This window comes from Schistocerca gregaria, chromosome 6 (assembly GCF_023897955.1).
Source record: "Schistocerca gregaria isolate iqSchGreg1 chromosome 6, iqSchGreg1.2, whole genome shotgun sequence".
In the NCBI taxonomy this organism is placed as follows: Eukaryota; Metazoa; Arthropoda; class Insecta; order Orthoptera; family Acrididae; genus Schistocerca; species Schistocerca gregaria.
The window spans coordinates 365110995-365130468 of record NC_064925.1 but is presented as its reverse complement, the minus strand read 5'-3'; positions in this window follow the sequence as shown (position 1 = coordinate 365130468).

The following is a 19474-nucleotide window of genomic DNA, read 5'->3' as shown; positions in this document are numbered from 1 at the left end:
TTGAATATTGAGGCTTGGTTCAGGAAAAAAATCAGTCTTCCGTATCAAAGGGTAAAAAAGCAATGATTAGTTATTACATTTTGAAGAATAAATAAATAAAAAAGAATCTTCAGTGATGTTGAGTTTACGCTGTGATGAAATTTTAAATTGCACATATAACTGTGTCCACAATGAAAAGTTGATAACGGCGGTACCCATGGGGTTGTTGGAAGCAAGTGCTTACCCACAAGAGCATTTTTTAGATATTGTGTGTTATATGTTTATTTAAATTCAAGTACAAGACTATATATTATAAACTAAGACAGAACAGTTTACATAGTAGACAGTGCATTCAAATATTACATACATTTGGTGTATTTGAAAACACAACGGATAAAATGAAGTGTAATCTTCACAGTCTTAAAAAGGTTAACACTTATTGACACGATTATATCTCCATAACTGTATTGGACTGTTTACACCAAATTTTGTAAGGAATTTGCTTTATTTTCAATATCTATTTCCTCTTACATCACCTAAAACACGGCCATGGATAAACATTCCATATCCCTTCGATTATAAAACCAGAAGAAAGACACTTGGGTCATATAATGAAACCTACCTGTTGTGGAAGAAATCTTGGTAGCTACGCAGTTTTGCAGGATCACCACCTGAAACTTTCTGCTGTAGGACTTATCCTTAAAATGAATAGCCAGAAGCTTCTTTTTAAGTTCACAATTGGAAGTTAATGAATCTTTAATTGTGTCTTCAAGATGCTACCAATGATGACCGGTTTTTTTTTGCAGTCTCTATAATGTTTACACACAGGTACTTCATACGGATGTTAGTGGAATGTAATAATTCTTATTTCTTCAAAAAGTAAAATTTCATACAGTGTAGATGAAGTGATCCACATTGCTTCACACGTAATTAAATAGAATGGTTACTGTAGCTGCAAATATTACTCCGTGAACCAAAACACAATTTGATATCCGTTGTTCATAGCTATAAAACATGTTCACTCGTCCTGAATTAAACGAATGGAGAGTCAACATAAGTGATTCCTGAGGGTGGGTTAATAATGCTTCCGGATTCAGATTCTTTATTGGTCATTCAGCATTATTACATGCAATAGACTTTGTCAGTTCACTTAACCTAATATTTTTATTAAATATATTTAACACATTTAACTTAAGTTGATAATGGGTATTTCTAAAAATTCTTCTGTTGAATAGAATGGGTTCATTAACAAGAAGCTGTGTAGCTTTTCCTTAAATAATTTGATTGGCATGCTTGTGGCATATTTGTACAATTTGTTATATATTTTAATTGACATGTACTTATGGCTATTGTTTGTTTTTGCTAATCTATTCTGTGGCAAGATCAGAGAAGTACAGTTTCTTGTATTGTAGTCATGTCTTTGATTCATTACACTTAAATTAGGTAGTTCCGCAAGTATGAAGTTAACACTATCAAGAATATATAGATTAATAACTGTTAAAATTCTATATTTAATGAACAATGGTTTACAATGTGTCCTATTATCTACCTTTGCTGTTACTCTGATTGCTTTCTTCTGGATCACCAAAATTTCATTTATTTTTTTTTTTTTGCTATTTCCCCAGAGCGTTAGCCCATACCTTAAAACAGACTGAAAAAAAGAAAAGTACGCTGTCCTTACATATTCCGATGTCACACAGAACATCAGCCTCTTCAACAGGTATATAACTCTTGACAGCCTAACTGCTATGTGTTCTGCATGAGAGTCCCATGTTAGTTTGTTGTCCAGGATTATACCTAAAAATTTTGCACTTTGTTCTTCTATTTTTGTAGTCTTTGATAGACTGAACCACATGTTCTGGGTCTTTGTCTCATTTAATAGTAGCCCATTTGCATTAAACCATGATGCTGCATTTTCTTTTGCCAAATTCATACTGCTTACAAGTTTATCAAAATCATGGTTTACCGACAGCAGAGTTTTATCATCTGCATACACATATGTCTTTACATTAATATTTGCCGGTAGGTCATTTATATGTATGAGGTGTAGAAGTGGTCCTAATTTAGATCCCTGTGGCACTCCGTGTTGAACCTCAAGTGTGTTTGACACATTACTTCCTGAGCTTACCACTTGCTTCCTATTATTAAGATATGATTTGACGAGTTTTAAACTTTTGCCACATATTCCATAATATTCGAGTTTAGAGAGTAAAACAGAGTGGTCAACACAGTCAAAGGCCTTGCTCAGGTCACATAAGGTTACCTGTATGTGAGCCTGGTCCTCAAATGCTGCTAAAATGTCACTCACTAAGAGTTCTATGGCATGTATGGTTGACCTTTCTTTCCTGTAACCAAATTGTGATGTACTCAGCATATCGTTTAGTTCTAGGTACTCATAGATCTGCTGATACATTATGCCTTCAAAGACTTTGGCTAGTGTTGGAATTAGTGAAATTGGCCTGTAGTTAGCAGGCTCAGCTTTGCTTCCCTTCTTAAAGATTGGAGTCACCTTGGATAGTTTGAGAGAATCAGGAAAGACCCCTTCTCTAAGACACAAGTTTATAGAATATGTTAATGGTGCTGCAATGTAAGGTATTACTTCTTTCAGTAAATTGTTTGACATATCATAAATATCTGTACTATGTGAATTTTTCATTTCTTTGACAATTTTGATAACTTCGTCTTGACATACCTCTTTAAGGTGTTTCAATGAAGGTCTGGCCTGATTATGATTTCGGTTTGCAGTCTTAAGATAATCTATATGCGTCACATTGGGTTTACTGATCAAGTTTTTTATTTCATCTGCACAGCCTACAAAATATTTGTTGAATGTATCTACTGGTATTGGGACTGTCTCATCAAAGTTTCTTATTTGACCTTTAACAGTCTTAATTATTGTCCAGGCAGTTTTGCACTGGTTTCTACTACTTTTTATGAGATTAGTGTTGTATCTTTGTTTAGCCAATTGTAGCTCTTTCTTATACAATTTTTTTGCGTTGATTTCAAGATCCTTAATTTCTTTAGAATTAATTACTTTGCCTAGGCGCTTTAACAGCATTAACTTATTTTTTAGATTCTCCAACTCTTTCGTGTACCACATTTTACCCTTTCTTGTTTTGTGATATTTCTTTGGTACAAGATGAGCTTTTAAAACCCCTATTAAGTAATTGTGGAATGTTTCATACACTAACTGCACATTAGAACCACATGTTTGAAATAATTTGTCCCAGTTAGTTATGTTTAGTTGGTGTGTTAGTATAAAGGTATTGCATTTTGATATTTTTTGTGTGGCCTTGTTCCCATTCCTTTTCATAATATGTCTTAATTCTACTGTTAGGATAGAGTGGTCAGAGAAAGCAAATTCCACTACATTGGTGGAGTAAATATCACGAGTACAGTTGACAAAAGCATTGTCCAGGCATGCTTTTAGTCTTGTCGGTTCAGAATTTACATGATGGAAGTTGTGCTGCCTTAGCATGTTTAGTAACTTATTTACACTTGGTTTGTTACATGTTACATCAAAGCCTGAATTAAAGTCTCCCCCAATTATAGTTACATATTGTTTCCACTTTGTTATGTGGCAGAGTATACTGTCTAACTTATCTAAGAAAGTTTTTTCATCTGAGTCAGGGGTATGGTATATACATACTAAGATAAGTTTCATTACATCACATACGATTCCAGCAATTTCAAAGTGTTTCTCTTCACATGCCCAACTAAGATCTAGTGGTCTAAACTCTATTTCCTTTGAAACGAAGATAACAGTACCTCCTTTGCGGTACTGAGATCTGCAAAAACTGTTTCCATGTTTATAGCCTTCTGGTACATAGTATTCAATTTGTCCTGGTTTAAGCCAATGTTCAGATAAACATAGGAAGGAGTACTTATTATGTGGCATTGCTTCCTCCAGTATTTCAACTTTACTTTCAAGACCCTGAATGTTTAAGAATATGATACTACTGTTACTTATCTGTGAGTTTGCAGGCAGTTTTTTCACATTTTTGTCTTCTTTTTGGCTTGAAACCATAAAAAATTATCACTAAGTGGCACAGATGTATTTTTCCTTTGGCTCCTCCTTAAGCTGCACTGTACTGCTACTGTTGCTTCCTTTTCCGCCGCTGTACTTGGTGATGTGGTTACTGCTGCTGGTGAAACTTCTGCTGGTACTGCCTTTTCCACTACTGTTACTGGTGATGTGGTTACTGTTGCTGGTGAAACTTCTGCTACTGGTGATGTGGTTACTGTTGCTGGTGAAACTTCTGCTGCTACTGCTACAGTTACTTCCTTTTCCCTTGCTGTTACTGATGATGCCACTGGTGACTGTGATACTTCACATGTTGGCACAGATGTAATTTTTTCATCACAGAGTGTATCTGCAGATGTTTCTTCCTCATATGTTGTAGGTGCACTTTTCATTTCTGTTGTCATTGGCAGAGAACCTGTTGCAGGTAGTGCTATTTTCACATGGGTGTCCACTCCTGCAGTTTTTATCACCTGGAGAATTTCTTTGGCCAGCACTTTCTTGCCTAGGTTGTTTCTGTGTAGTCCATGTCTAGTAAAATGCTCTCTTACTGAAGTCGTCGCTTCAATGAAAGTTGTGTGCACAAAACTGCTACAAATCTTCCTGAATTTTCGATTTGTTGCGATGATTTCTCTGTTTACACATGAGTTTTCTGTTAAGTCGTGCCTATGGGGAATGTTTACAACAAATACTTTCGCCTGTGAAATTTTTCTTAGCGATTCTTACAGCAAGGCTGCTTTCATTTTTATAGACATCGTTTGCTCCTCCGATGATGACACAGTTGACGTCGCTTTTTACGGAACTTTCACAGTTTTTCAGCACTTCCCGTAGAGGAGCACCAGGTTTCGAAATTCCAGTCACTTTGTATTCCGATTGCATGTCAGACATGATTGTGGCCAGTCCCTTACCATGACTCGTTGATAATATGTATATTTCTTCTTTCTTCTTCACTGTTTCCTTTTTTAGTCTCATATTCTGCTTTATTAAAAGTTGCTGTAACACGATTTTTTCGTTTAAGAGTACTTGTTGGTAACGAGTTCCCGCTGGCACTTTTTCGTTCAATAGATCCTTGTGAGCAGTTACCAGCTACACTGAGATTTTGTGTCCGCGATTCTGAACTGTCTGCATTTAGTACATTGTATTTATTCATTAACGGAACACAAAAAATGTTAGTATTTGACACAGGGCGAGAGAATTTCTTAGGCCTAATATATATACACTCTCGTTTGTCTGTTTGCGAGTCTGTGGGAACGTCCATATAGTCAATCAAACTTTTCAGCATTTCTGCGTATTGTCTGGCTTTACTTAAGTCACTTTCCAGTTCTTCCCTCACGCTTATTTCGAGTCCAGCATTGCACATTTCAAATGCAGTTTCAAGACCGTTGCACTCTGTTCCGCAGTTGCATGTATGTTTACTGAGATTTGCTTCCACGAAACAACATGAATGATACCACTTATGTGCCACTACACATATTTTAACACCTTTTATCACTTTTTTTGCACATAGTAGACATTTTACTGAGGGTAATTTTCCGATATTTACGGAGCGATTTGCCACTACATCCATATACGCCGCCATCTTAACTCTAGATGCTAATATAATAATAATAATAATAATAATGATAAAAAAAAACAGACCAGCTAGTCTGAAGTTACATCAGATGAAGACTTAAGAGCAGGCAGAACAGAATGAGCAAGAGTGCAGTCTGACTGAAAATGGCACAAGCCTTGTTTCACTCACTCCAGGATATCACTGAACTTTGTTGATTTATAATAATTTGCATCTTTTATTGGCCATTATTTTGTCGTCATATTTTGTTTGTATATTATTGCTCATGAGCAACATCTATAAAGTATGCAGTACTAATTTATGCAATGGGAATCACAGGTTTATGACCATGGCATCCATCAGGTATGCTAAAATTTAGTAATTCTTAATTAAGGACGATTGCACTAATTGATATAGATGTCAATGTAATAATAAAAATCAGGTGATTAAAAGCATGTTGAGAGATCATGGAAGTTTAAAGTAGTTTAGCTATAATTGGCACAGACACTTTGGTTGAGCTTATTATAAATACCTTGCTGAAAAGACGAAAAATAGCTGTTTAATTTGGATTCGAAAATTACCTATTAACTTAAAGATTTTCCATATTGCTAGATAACTGCAATAACTTTTGATTCCCAGCATTTCTGACAAATTTATGTAGCTCATTGCAACTAGGATAACAAAATGAATATCTGAATAATAAAGTTTTGTGGGGAGAATTTGTTTTTACCATTCTGATTATATGCACAACTTGTGCGTAATGTATTATCATAATACTGGAATTTTGAAAAGAATATTTGTGGAAATTTAAATAGGAGGGTGAGTGTCAACCTGCTTTGTCACAACTCTGCAAAGACTAAATAATGCTTCTACCAAAACCTTTGATCAGTTGCCATGTACAAAATGCCCAATAGTTAACCTGCTCACTACACATAATTAAGAAGTATTATAACAGTTATTCTGTGAACATATAACTAACTACATCACGTGTGTGGGTGTACCACTTGTGTTACATCATTCATTTGTGCCCCACAGTTACAGAAATTTTTTATCATCCATGTAACCAGATTCTACAGGAAAAAGAAAATAACTGTAAGTTTACTAAATGAACTCACAGAAATTGATACATTTACTCATAGTTATTACATCAAGGTACTTTTTGATAATTTAGATGATCCACATTATGTGAAAGCATTATCACTTTAAAACAAGTTTATAATATGTGATAGTTCTTTCATTCCAAAAGAACTGTTTGTAACTTCACTGTCACAGCTCGTGAAATAACCAGATGAAGTTCTAAGTTACATCTGATTACTATCCATGCATTCATTTGATACTCATTTCCTTAAACGTACAAGAGTTGTTGTGATTATCACCCCTGCTGTTTTGTAATTGCTAGGTTTGGCCTTTCATCTAATGTCTCATTCACATTAAATCATTCTGAATATTAAATACTGCTCAACTGTGTACCCTTTACAACCTAGATGTTTGCTGTGCCTAGACACTTAGGGAATGTTTGCCATAACATTTTCTTTTTACAGTTCCATTTTCAGCAATTGATGGTGCTCAAAAATGCAAAAAGAGAGTGATCTCTACTACTTCACATTGCCGTATTGACAGAAGTTGTGAGTTTCTGAAACTGAATACAAAAGACTAACCTTGGTACCAATCAAGTAGTGTTAGATACATACTGAGTGGGTGTAAGATGCAATAAAATTATTTTTTCTAAATGAAAAAACTTTTTCCCATATACTGGATTTCAGCTTCTGATCATTTTTCCCATCTATCAGAAAAAAATTTTAGATCATAGAAATGACAGCACTGTGCAAATGGTTTTACTGTGGAAAGACATGCAATCTCATGGCTTATGATTGGAGAAACAAATACAAGAATGGATGAGTACAATAATATATATATATATATATATATATATATATATATATATATATATATATATATATATATATATATATATATATAGAAAGAAACTTCCACATGGGAAACAAAAAATAATACATGCTCCAAGGGTTGCCTGCAGCATGAATATTCCTTCAACAAATGAACAGGAAGTAATTAGAGTGATTAGAAGCTTAAAACCAAAAATGGCAGCAGGTGTTGAGCAAGTACCAGTTTCAATCATAATGACTGCAGTGCAGATTGTAATACCTTTAGCACAAATTTATCCTTTAGTGAAGGTGTGTTTCCTCAGCAACTGAAGATCTCAAAAGTGAGGTCACTATTTAAAAATGGAGAAAGACATAAAATAGAAAACTACTGTTCCATATCACTTCTTCCTGCTTTCTCCAAAATATTAGAGAAACTGGCGAAGTTGAGTGTCACTAGTTACCTAGACAATAATAAACTTTGGAATAGTAATCAACATGGTTTTCGTGCAAAGCAAAGCACAGAAACTAAAGTCATAGACTACACTCCAGAAATAATTAAAAATTTGGAGAAAAACAAAAAGTGTAGTGGGAATCAATTAAGATCTATCTAAAGCTTTCGGTAGGTCTACCATGAAATCCTCCTTGATAAGCTGGAAGCAGTAGGTATTAGAGGAAGAGTTAAAATGTGGTTTGAGTCATATCTTAAAAACAGATCTCAGATTGTAGAACTCACCACTGTGAATTCAAATCAAAAAATAAGGTTAGTTTCAGAAGCAAAAGAAGTTCCTTTAGGAGTACCCCAGGGCAGCATCTTAGGGCCACTACTCTTTCTCATATATGTCAATGATTCACAGTTACAATGTGATACAGCCAAAATTGTACTATATGCAGATGACACAAGTCTTATAATGAGCAACTTTAAAACTTGTTATAGTCAACTACTGACAAAATCCTAAGTATTGAGACTCGGTTCAGTGCAAATAAACTTACACTCAATGCAAAGAAAACAAATTACATACAGTTTGGTAAAATGATTCAGGATGAAGACATTAATCTAGAACTGGATGACAGACTAATAGAGAGAGTGAATTTTGCAAAAGTGTTAGGAATGCATATAGATGAAGCTATGAATTGGAAACACCATGTAAAATTTCTTACACACAGACTTAACTCAGCCTGCTTTGCACTGAGAGTTATTGCAAATGTTTGCACTCTAGAAGGCATCAGAATGGCATACTTTGGATATTTTCAATCTGTTGCCTCATTTGGAATAGTGTTCTGGGCCAGCTCAAAATCTAATTTGTAAGACATTTTTATTTTACAAAAATGGGCTGTTCAAATAATTACCCACAGTCCGACACAAGCTCACTGCAGACCTCGTTTCAAAAAGTTGGGAATACTTACTCTGCCATCAAGCTATGTACCTATATGTGTACTCTTAACCAAAGCTAATCTAAGCAATCTCCACACAAATGCAGACTGTCACAACTATAACACAAGGAATGTGAATGATCTCCACATAGAACAAGTAAGAAGAACATGAACTCAGAAGCATGGGCATTAATCTCTATACTGCACTGCCTCAGTACATTAAAGATTTAAAGGACAATACAAATATTAAATTGGAACTTAGAAAATTTTTAATTGAGAAATGTTGTTACTCAATAAGTGAATAACTTGAAGACCAAGAAAAAGTGTATGACAAATCCAATTGTAGACAATTTCATTTTGTATATTCTATATTGTTAATTTCTAAAATCTATAAAGGGAAATGGATAGGTTAAAGTTAAGATATAGTGGGAATAAGTGAAGTTCGGTGGCAGGAGGAACAAGACTTATGGTCAGGTAAATACAGGGTTATAAATACAAAATCAAATAGGGGTAATGCAGGAGTAGGTTTAATAATGAATAAAAAAAATAGGAGTACGGGTAAGCTACTACAAACAGCATAGTGAACACATTATTGTGGCCAAGATAGACACGAAGCCCACACCTACTACAGTAGTACAAGTTTATATACCAACTAGCTCTGCAGATGATGTAGAAATTGGTGAAATGTATGATGAGATGAAAGAAATTATTCAGGTAGTGAAGGGAGACGAAAATTTAATAGTCATGGGTGACTGTAATTCGAGAGTAGGAAAAGGGAGAGAAGGAAACATAGTAGGTGAATATGGATTGGGGGAGAGAAATGAAAGAGGAAGCCGCCTGGTAGAATTTTGTGCAGAGCATAACTTAATCATAGCTAACACTTGGTTCAAGAATCATGAATGAAGGTTGTATACATGAAGAACCCTGGAGATACTAAAAGGTATCAGATAGATTATATAATGGTAAGACAGAGATTTAGGAACCAGGTTTTAAATTGTAAGACACTTCCAGGGGCAGATGTGGACTCTGACCACAATCTATTGGTTATGAACTGTAGATTAAAAATGAAGAAACTACAAAAAGGTGGGAATTTAAGGAGATGGGACGTGGATAAACTGAAAGAACCAGAGGTTGTACAGAGTTTCAGGGAGAGCATAAGGGAACAATTGACAGGAATGGGGGAAAGAAATACGGTAGAAGAGGAATGGGTAGCTTTGAGGGATGAAATAGTGAAGGCAGCAGAGCATCAAATAGGTAAAGATATGAGGGCTGGTAGGAACCCTTGGGTAACAGAGGAAATATTAAATTTAATTGATGAAAGGAGAAAATATAAAACTGCAGTAAATGAAGCAGGGAAAAAGGAATACAAACGTGTCAAAAATGAGATCGACAGGAAGTGCAAAATGGCTACACCTGTCCTTTTTTTCCCCTAAGGGAAGTCTTTCCGCTCCCCTATTATATATATATATATATATATATATATATATATATATATATATATATATATATATATGTGTGTGTGTGTGTGTGTGTGTGTGCGAGTGTACACCTGTGCATTTTTTCCCCTAAGGGAAGTCTTTCCGCTCCCGGGATTGGAATGACTCCTTACCCTCTCCCTTAAAACCCACATCACTACTGAATGTGATTATAGAAGATCACTCAATATCTAGCAGATGAGAATACAGAATCACTGCACAAAATACATATAAGAAATGTAGGTAACAATAGGTAACAACAAAAATATTGCATTCTTAGAATATATACTCAAGATCTAGTTGCTAATGCAACATGGTGTTTTATGTTTAGATGCTAATGAAGATGGCGCTCAAAGTCATGATTCAATAAGCATCTAGTATAAGACAAGAAATTAAATAATGAATAAGTATATACAAATAATTTGCAAAATAGTGTTATAAATGCATGATCAAAGTGACTGTGGTTGCTACACAGCCATAATAGATCGTGGTAGCTCATGGTATAGGTGTACAATAATATTAGCATAATTGATAAATATAATTGCATATTAAATAGAAATGTCATGTTAAAATTATGAATGCAAGTGTACCCAGGTTACATTCACAGGTCAGAACACATAAGCCTAATAAAACAGTAAGCCTGATTATTGTTAATAGATTATTACCATGGTTCATGGTGTGGGTTCCTGTAGTCATGTCCTAGTTTATGAACCACGGGCAACGAATGAGTGGCCAAGTAAGTGGTCCCGACAGTTGGGATACCAGTTACTTTGGAATAAGGCTGGGCATCTCGGACATATTCTGAGTCGTGGTCACCTTTGTGCTCATACGGCAAAGACTACCAAATCCACCGGTTAGTCCCTCAACCGTTAGGGGTAAAACCCAATGGGACTCGGGGAAAGTAAGGCTAGCAACCTGCTTCCCTGGTTCTTTAAATACGATGCTGGCAACAATCAGAGCAAAATGCCTTGGACCTTTGGAGATGACGGAGTCCCACCTCTAACTGACAAACCAAGGACTCCTAAGACACGACTTGGCAGACAAATGGTAATGAGATGGGGAGCTATTAATATCAATGGGGGCTACTCTGGGCAGAAGGTAGAGCTGGCAGAGGCTGCAAGTAAGATGGGGCTGGACGTTTTAGCTGTTAGTGACATTCGGGTAAGGGGTGAGAAAGAAGAGGAAGTGGGAGAATACGAGGTCTACCTGTCAGGAGTCAAAGCAAGAATAGCACAATGGGGTGTAGGGCTTTACATCAGGAAAGAAATGGAACCCAGCATAGTTGCAATAAGGTATGCAAACGAACGACTGATGTGGATAGATTTGACACTGTCTAGCAAGAAAATTAGGATTGTGTCAGTATATTTGCATTGTGAAGGGACAGATCAAGATAAGATGGATAGTTTTTATGAGGCACTCAGTGATGTAGTTGTTAGAGTGAAGGACAAGGACAGTGTTCTGCTCATGGGTGATTTTAACGCCAGGATTGGAAATCGAACATAAGGGTATGAAAAGGTTATGGGTAAATTTGGAGAGGATATGGAGGCCAAGAGGAACGGGAAACAACTCTTGGATTTCTGTGCCAGTATGGGCTTAGTAATCACAAACTCCTTTTTTAAACATAAGAACATTCACCGGTATACTTGGGAGGGCAGGGGAACCAGATCTGTCATTGACTATATAATAACAGATCAGGAACTCAGGAAGGCTGTGAGGGACTCACGTGTATTCAGGGGATTCTTTGATGACACTGATCATTATTTAATCTGCAGTGAAATTGGGATTGTGAGGCCGAAACTGCAGGAGGTCAGGTCCATATGTAGGAGGATAAGAGTGGAGAAACTTCAGGATAAGGAAACCAGGCACAAGTACATAACAGCTATCTCAGAAAGGTACCAGTAGTCAATTACAATCATTGGAAAAGGAAAGGATGAGATACAGGGACACAGTACTAGAAGTGGCTAAAGAATGTCTTGGAACAGTAGTGTGTAAAAGTAGGATGAAAGCTTGTTGGAATGACACAGTCAAGGCAGCCTGTAAAAGGAAAAAGGAGGCGTATCAAAAATGGCTACATACTAGAACTCAGGTAGACAGAGAAAGGTATGTTGAAGAAAGAAACAAAGCCAAACAGATAATTGCAGCATCCAAGAAGAAATCTTGGGAAGACTTTGGAAACAGGTTGGAGACTATGGGTCAAGCTGCTGGAAAACCATTCTGGAGTGTAATTAGCAGTCTTCGAAAGGGAGGTAAGAGGGAAATGACAAGTATTTTGGACACGTCAGGAAAACTGCTGGTGAATCCTGTGGATGCCTTGGGCAGATGGAGGGAATATTTTGAAGAGTTGCTCAATGTAGGTGAAAATACGATCAGTAATGTTTCAGATTTCGAGGTACAATGGGATAGGAATGATGATGGAAATAGGATCACATTTGAGGAAGTGGAGAAAATGGTCAATAGATTGCAGTGCAATAAAGCTGCTGGGGTGGATGAAATTAAGTCGGAACTCATCAAATACAGTGGTATGTCAGGTCTTAAATGACTACACAGGATAATTGAAATGGCCTGGGAGTCGGGACAGGTTCCATCAGACTGGACGAAAGCAGTAATCACACCAATCTTTAAACATGGAAACAGAAAAGATTGTAACAACTACAGAGGTATCTCTTTAATCAGCGTTGTGGGTAAAATCTTCTCAGGTATTGTTGAAAGGAAAGTGCGAGTATTAGTTGAGGACCAATTGGATGAAAACCAGTGTGGGTTTAGGCCTCTTAGAAGTTGTCAGGACCAGATCTTTAGCTTACGGCAAATAATGGAGAAGTGTTGTGAGTGGAACAGGGAATTGTATCTATGCTTTATAGATCTAGAAAAGGCATATGACCGGGTTCCTAGGAGGAAGTTATTGTCTCTTCTACGAGATTATGGAATAGGAGGCAAACTTTTGCAAGCAATTAAAGGTCTTTACATGGATAGTGAGGCAGCAGTTAGAGTTGACGGTAAATTGAGTTCATGGTTCAGAGTAGTTTCAGGGGTAAGGCAAGGCTGCAACCTGTCTCCACTGTTGTTCATATTATTTACAGATCATATGTTGAAAACAACAGACTGGCTGGGTGAGATCAAGATATGTGAACACAAGATAAGCAGTCTAGCATATGCGGATGACTTAGTTGTGATGGCAGATTCGATTGAAAGTTGCAAAGTAATATTTCAGAGCTAGATCAGAAATGTAAGGACTATGGTATGGAGATTAGCATCTCTAAAACGAAAGTAATGTCAGTGGGAAATAAATATTAACGGATTGAGTGTCAAATAGGAGAAACAAAGTTAGAACAGGTGGACGGTTTCAAGTACTTAGGCTGCATATTCTCATAGGATGGCAACATAGTGAAACACCTGGAAGCGAGGTGTAGCAAAGCTAATGCAGTGAGCGCTCAGCTACGATCTACTCTCTTCTGCAAGAAGGAAGTCAGTACCAAGACTAAGTTATCTGTGCACCGTTCAATCTTTCGACCAATTTTGTTGTATGGGAGTGAAAGCTGGGTGGATTCAGGTTACCTTATCAACAAGGTTGAGGTTACGGATATGAAAGTAGCTAGGATGATTGCAGGTACTAGTAGATGGGAACAATGGCAAGAGGGTTCCCACAATGAGGAAATCAAAGAAAAACTGGGAATGAACTCTATAGATGTAGCAGTCAGGGCAAACAGGCTTAGATGGTGGGGTCATGTTACACCCATGGGAGAAGCAAGGTTACCCAAGAGACTCATGGGTTCAGCAGTAGAGGGTAGGAGGAGTTGGGGCAGACCAAGGAGAAGGTACCTGGATTCGGTTAAGAATGATTTTGAAGTAATAGGTTTAACATCAGAAGAGGCACCTATGTTAGCACTGAATAGCGGATCGTGGAGGAATTTTATAAGGGGGCTATGCTCCAGACTGAACACTGAAAAGCATAATCAGTCTTAAATGATGATGATGATGATGATTACCAATTATGAATTAAATAGACTGTTAAGTTAGAAATTAAGAGAGATATTTGTTTTTGAGAATCCTATGTATATACCAGGTAGTGAGTAACTCGCACATTTCATGAAATATTTTGATATACTAAATTATTCAATGTCAGCTCCTTTCAGCACAACTAATCTCTAGACAAACATATCAGTTGGTGAACGTCTTGAAATTATTAAGAACAGTTTGTTAACTTGCCCAAAATTATGTCAGGGAGAAATTGTAAAATTAATTGAGCTTCTCAAATTGTCACTTTCCTACAATTACATTAATAAATTACCACAAAAGTGAAGAATTAGCAATGGGTAACAACTTTGGCTGAGGACATGGCTGGTATCGTTTTCAACAGCTTTGAAAATAAGTTTTTAAATTGAACAAGGACCTTAAAGAGCAAAATTTATTATTTAGAATGGTATATATGGATAAATAGAAATGAAAGTGATGTTCAGATGAATGTAACAACTCTGAATAAAATGCATAGCAAGATACAATTTATATTAGAAACAAAGAAAGGCAATTGCATAAATTACTTGGATATGGCCCTAAAAAGCAAATGGTGAGCATGCTTTTAACATTTTTAGGAAATCCACAAATACCAGCATGATTATTGAAAGCATCTATACAGTACAAGTTAACAATATTGGGTGCAGATTCCACACATTACATGGATTGCACGTTAACAACATGGGGAGAAAACTGCTTGTCAGAAAAATTGAAGAAATTATCATCAAAAGGCATCAAACACTCAAAAGTAAAATCACCCTGGATTGGCCCCCCAAATATTCAAAGGAAAAAACACCAGCAAGACCTCACTCTCCAACATCAACAACAAAAGAATTAACAAGGTGCCTCCAATATTCAGGTACAGCAACAACAATGAATGCAGTAACAGCTCTACCAATTGCAGACCCAGCTCTAACACCAGCAGCAATATTATCAACAGTAGGATCAGCAGCTGAACAACTACCAGGGGAGCCACACACAGAAGAAAATTCTGCTGCAGATGATAATAGAAGATTAGGTGCAGTCGGGAAAAGAAAAGCACACCTGAATGCTTTTTATTGACAAGGTAAAAGTAAGTGATCAATTAAATAAGCCAAAGTCTAACAATATGCCAAAGCCTAACAAATCCTTTAATTTCATGCTGACTTATCAAAATGTCCAATTATTGCTAAGCAAATTAAGTGAAGTTGAAATTTTATGTACTGATGAGCTAAAAAATGCTTCTGTAATGTGTATAACTGAACACTGACTGTCTAAAGATGCAATGTCAGTCACAAAACTTGCAGATTTCAATCTTTCATCATCATTTTCTAGAATTACATCCAGTCATGGAGGGTCATGTATATTTGTTAAAAGTGGCATTGATTATTGTAACATAAAATCCATTTAACTGTTAGCTGTAGAGAAAGTTTTTGAAGTATCTGCAGCTGAACTCTCTGCATTAAAATTAATAATCATCTGTGTATATAGGAGCCCTGATAGGAACTTAAATGATTTATGTTATCAACTAGAAGCAGCTTTAAATACTATAAAAAACTTCAACAAAACAGTGATCATATGTGGAGATTTTAATATTGATTTTCAAGAAATCTCAAAAGACCAGGAAAGCTTGATGATCCTACTGGAAACATATTACATAAAAGCCACCATAGGCTCTCCTACAAGAGTTACACCAACAACTAGCTCAACAATTGATCAGGTATTAATAAACACAAATGTAAATCACAATTTCTGTGCCAGAAATCTTAATACTGGCTTCAGTTATCACTATGCACAGTTTATTGCTTTGCACGCCCCAAGTGAAACAACTGAGAAAGAGGAACTTGTAAAAGAAGCATGGAAATTCACTAACATACAAATAAAGCTTTTTGTACAGAGACCAAGTGAAGAAACTTGGTATGAAGTGTATACTTGTGAAAATACTAACAAAAAGTTTGAAAAATTCATGGAAAGCTTCATGTCATACTTTGAAACTGCATTTCCATTAAAAAACAAAAATGTCAACATAACTTCAAAAAGAACAAATGGATTACAACAGGTATTAGAATCTCTTGTGCCGAGAAAAGAAGATTACACAATACAGCAAAGACACAGAAGATGTCTCCTGAATTTCATTTGTACCTGAAGAATTGCAAGAGGGTCCTCAAAAATGTTGTAAGGAAAGCTAAAACAATGACAAATGACAAATACATTGAAAATTCAAAAAACAAATCTAAAGCTATATGGGAAGTTATAAAAAATCAAACAACAAGTGAAACTAAACAATATAAAAATATGAACTTATGAAGGACAAATGATTTCTTGCCCAACAGAAATTGCAGGGAACTTCAACAAATGTTTTCCAAACATAAGTGAACAGTTGGTGAGTGGACTGGAAGAACACAACAAAATATCACATCCATCATGCGATAGTGTGAGAAATGTGTCTACATCTTTGTTCCTTTCACCCACAAATACTGAAGAAATTTTATCAGTTATAAAAACCTTGAAAACAGGGTACTCATGTGGAATTGATGGAACACCAGATACAATCATTAAAAAATGCTGTCTTGCCTTAGCTGAACCCTTGACACACTCGTGCAACAGCTCACTGGCATCAGGAACCTTCCCTTCAGGCTTAAAAACAACAAAACTGAAACCACTGTTCAAGAAAGGAAATCCATAATGTGTTTCAAATTATAGACCAATAGCCCTACTGCCTATATTTTCAAAAAATTTTAGAAAAAGTTTTTTTTATAAGAGATTGTCTGATTTCCTAAATAAAAATAAAATTCTCTCTCCTTCACAACATAGCTTCAGGAAAGGCTATTCAACTGAAAGTGCAATATTTGAATTTCTTAATGAAATCTATACTAAACCGGATGCAAGTGAGTTTGTGACAGGCATATCTCTTGATTTATCTAAAGCTTTTGACGTCATTGACCATAATGCCCTACTGCAGAAGCTTGACCAATTAGGAGTTAGAGGTATATCCAATGAGTGGCTCAAGACATACCTATGTGGTCACAAACAGGTGGTTGAAATGCAATATACTGATCATAACAAAATCAGCCACTACTATTCAGGATATGAAAATGTGAAATATGGCGTCCCTCAAGGATCAGTATTAGGATCCATTCTGTTTCTCCTCTATGTCAATGGTCTTATGTACAACAGGTACTGCCAAACTACCCTCCACTTTGCAGACGATACAAGCTTCCTTATTAGTGATAAAACAGAAGAAAAATTTAAAGACTCCGCAGCATCTCTGCATATGGAAGTTAATAGGAATATAAAAAAGGGAGGAAGGTTTATCTGTTTAGCGAGAGTAATAGAAGGCAGATTTCAGACTACCTAACAGAAAATTTCTGTTCCGACACTGACAATGTTGAGTGTTTATGGAAAAAGTTCAAGGCAATCGTAAAATGCGTTTTAGACAGGTATGTGCCGAGTAAACCTGTGAGGGATGGGAAAAACCCACTGTGGTACAACAACAAAGTTACGAAACTACTGCGAAAGCAAAGAAAGCTTCACTCCAAGTTTAAATGCAGCCAAAACCTCTCAGACAAACAGAAGCTAAACGATGTCAAAGTTAGCGTAAGGAGGGCTATGCGTGAAGCGTTCAGTGAATTCAAAAGTAAAATTCTATGTACTGACTTGACAGAAAATCCTAGGAAGTTCTGGTCTTACGTTAAATCAGTAAGTGGCTCGAAACAGCATATCCAGACACTCCGGGATGATGATGGCATTGAAGCAGAGGATGACATGCGTAAAGCTGAAATACTAAACTCCTTTTTCCAAAGCTGTTTCACAGAGAAAGACCGCACTACAGTTCCTTCTCTAAATCCTCGCGCAAACGAAAAAATGGCTGACATCGAAATAAGTGTCCAAAGAATAGAAAAGCAACTGGAATCACTCAACAGAGGAAATCCACTGGACCTGATGGGATACCAATTCTATTCTACACAGAGTACGCGAAAGAATTTGCCCCCCTTCTAACAGCCGTGTACCGCAAGTCTCTAGAGGAACAGAAGGTTCCAAATGATTGGAAAAGAGCACAGGTAGTCCCAGTCTTGAAGAAGGGTCATCGAGCAGATGCGCAAAACTATAGACTTATATCTCTGATGTCGATCTGTTGTAGAATTTTAGAACATGTTTTTTGCTCGAGTATCATGTCGTTTTTGGAAACCCGGAATCTACTCTGTACGAATCAACATGGATTCCGGAAACAGCGATCATGTGAGACCCAACTCGCTTTATTTGTTCATGAGACCCAGAAAATATTAGATACATGCTCCCAGGTAGATGCCATTTTCCTTGATTTCCCGAAGGTGTTTGATACAGTTCTGCACTGTCGCCTGATAAACAATGTAAGAGCCTATGGAATATCAGACCAGCAGTGTGGCTGGATTGAAGAGTTTTTAGCAAACTGAACACAGCATGTTGTTATCAATGGAGAGATGTCTCCAGACGTTAAAGTAACCTCTGGTGTGCCACAGGGGAGTGTTATGGGACCATTGCTTTTCACAATATATATAAATGACCTAGTAGATAGTGTCGGAAGTCCATGCGGGTGATGCTTTAGTATACAGGGAAGTTGCAGCATTAGAAAATTGTAGCGAAATGCACTAAGATCTGCAGCGAATATGCACTTGGTGCAGGGAGTGGCAACTGACCCTTAACATAGACAAATGTAATGTATTGGAATACATAGAAAGAAGGGTCCTTTATTGTATGATTATATGATAGCGGAACAAACACTGGCAGCGGTTACTTCTGTAAAATATCTGGGAGTATGTGTGCGGAACGATTTGAAGTGGAATGATCATATAAAATTAATTCTTGGTAAGGCGGGTACCAGGTTGAGATTCATTGGGAGAGACCTTAGAAAATGTAGTCCATCAACAAAGGAGGTGGCTTACAAAACACTCGTTCGACCTATACTTGAGTATTGCTCATCAGTGTGGGATTCATACCAGATTGGGTTGACGGAGGAGATAGAGAAGATCCAAAGAAGAGCAGCGCGTTTCATCACAAGGTTATTTGGTAACCGTGATAGCGTTACGGAGATGTTTAACGAACTCAAGTGTCAGACTCTGCAAGAGAGGTGCTCTGCATCGCGGTGTAGCTTGCTCGCCAGGTTTCGAGAGGGTGCGTTTCTGGATGAGGTATTGAATATATTGCATCCGCCTACTTATACCTCCCA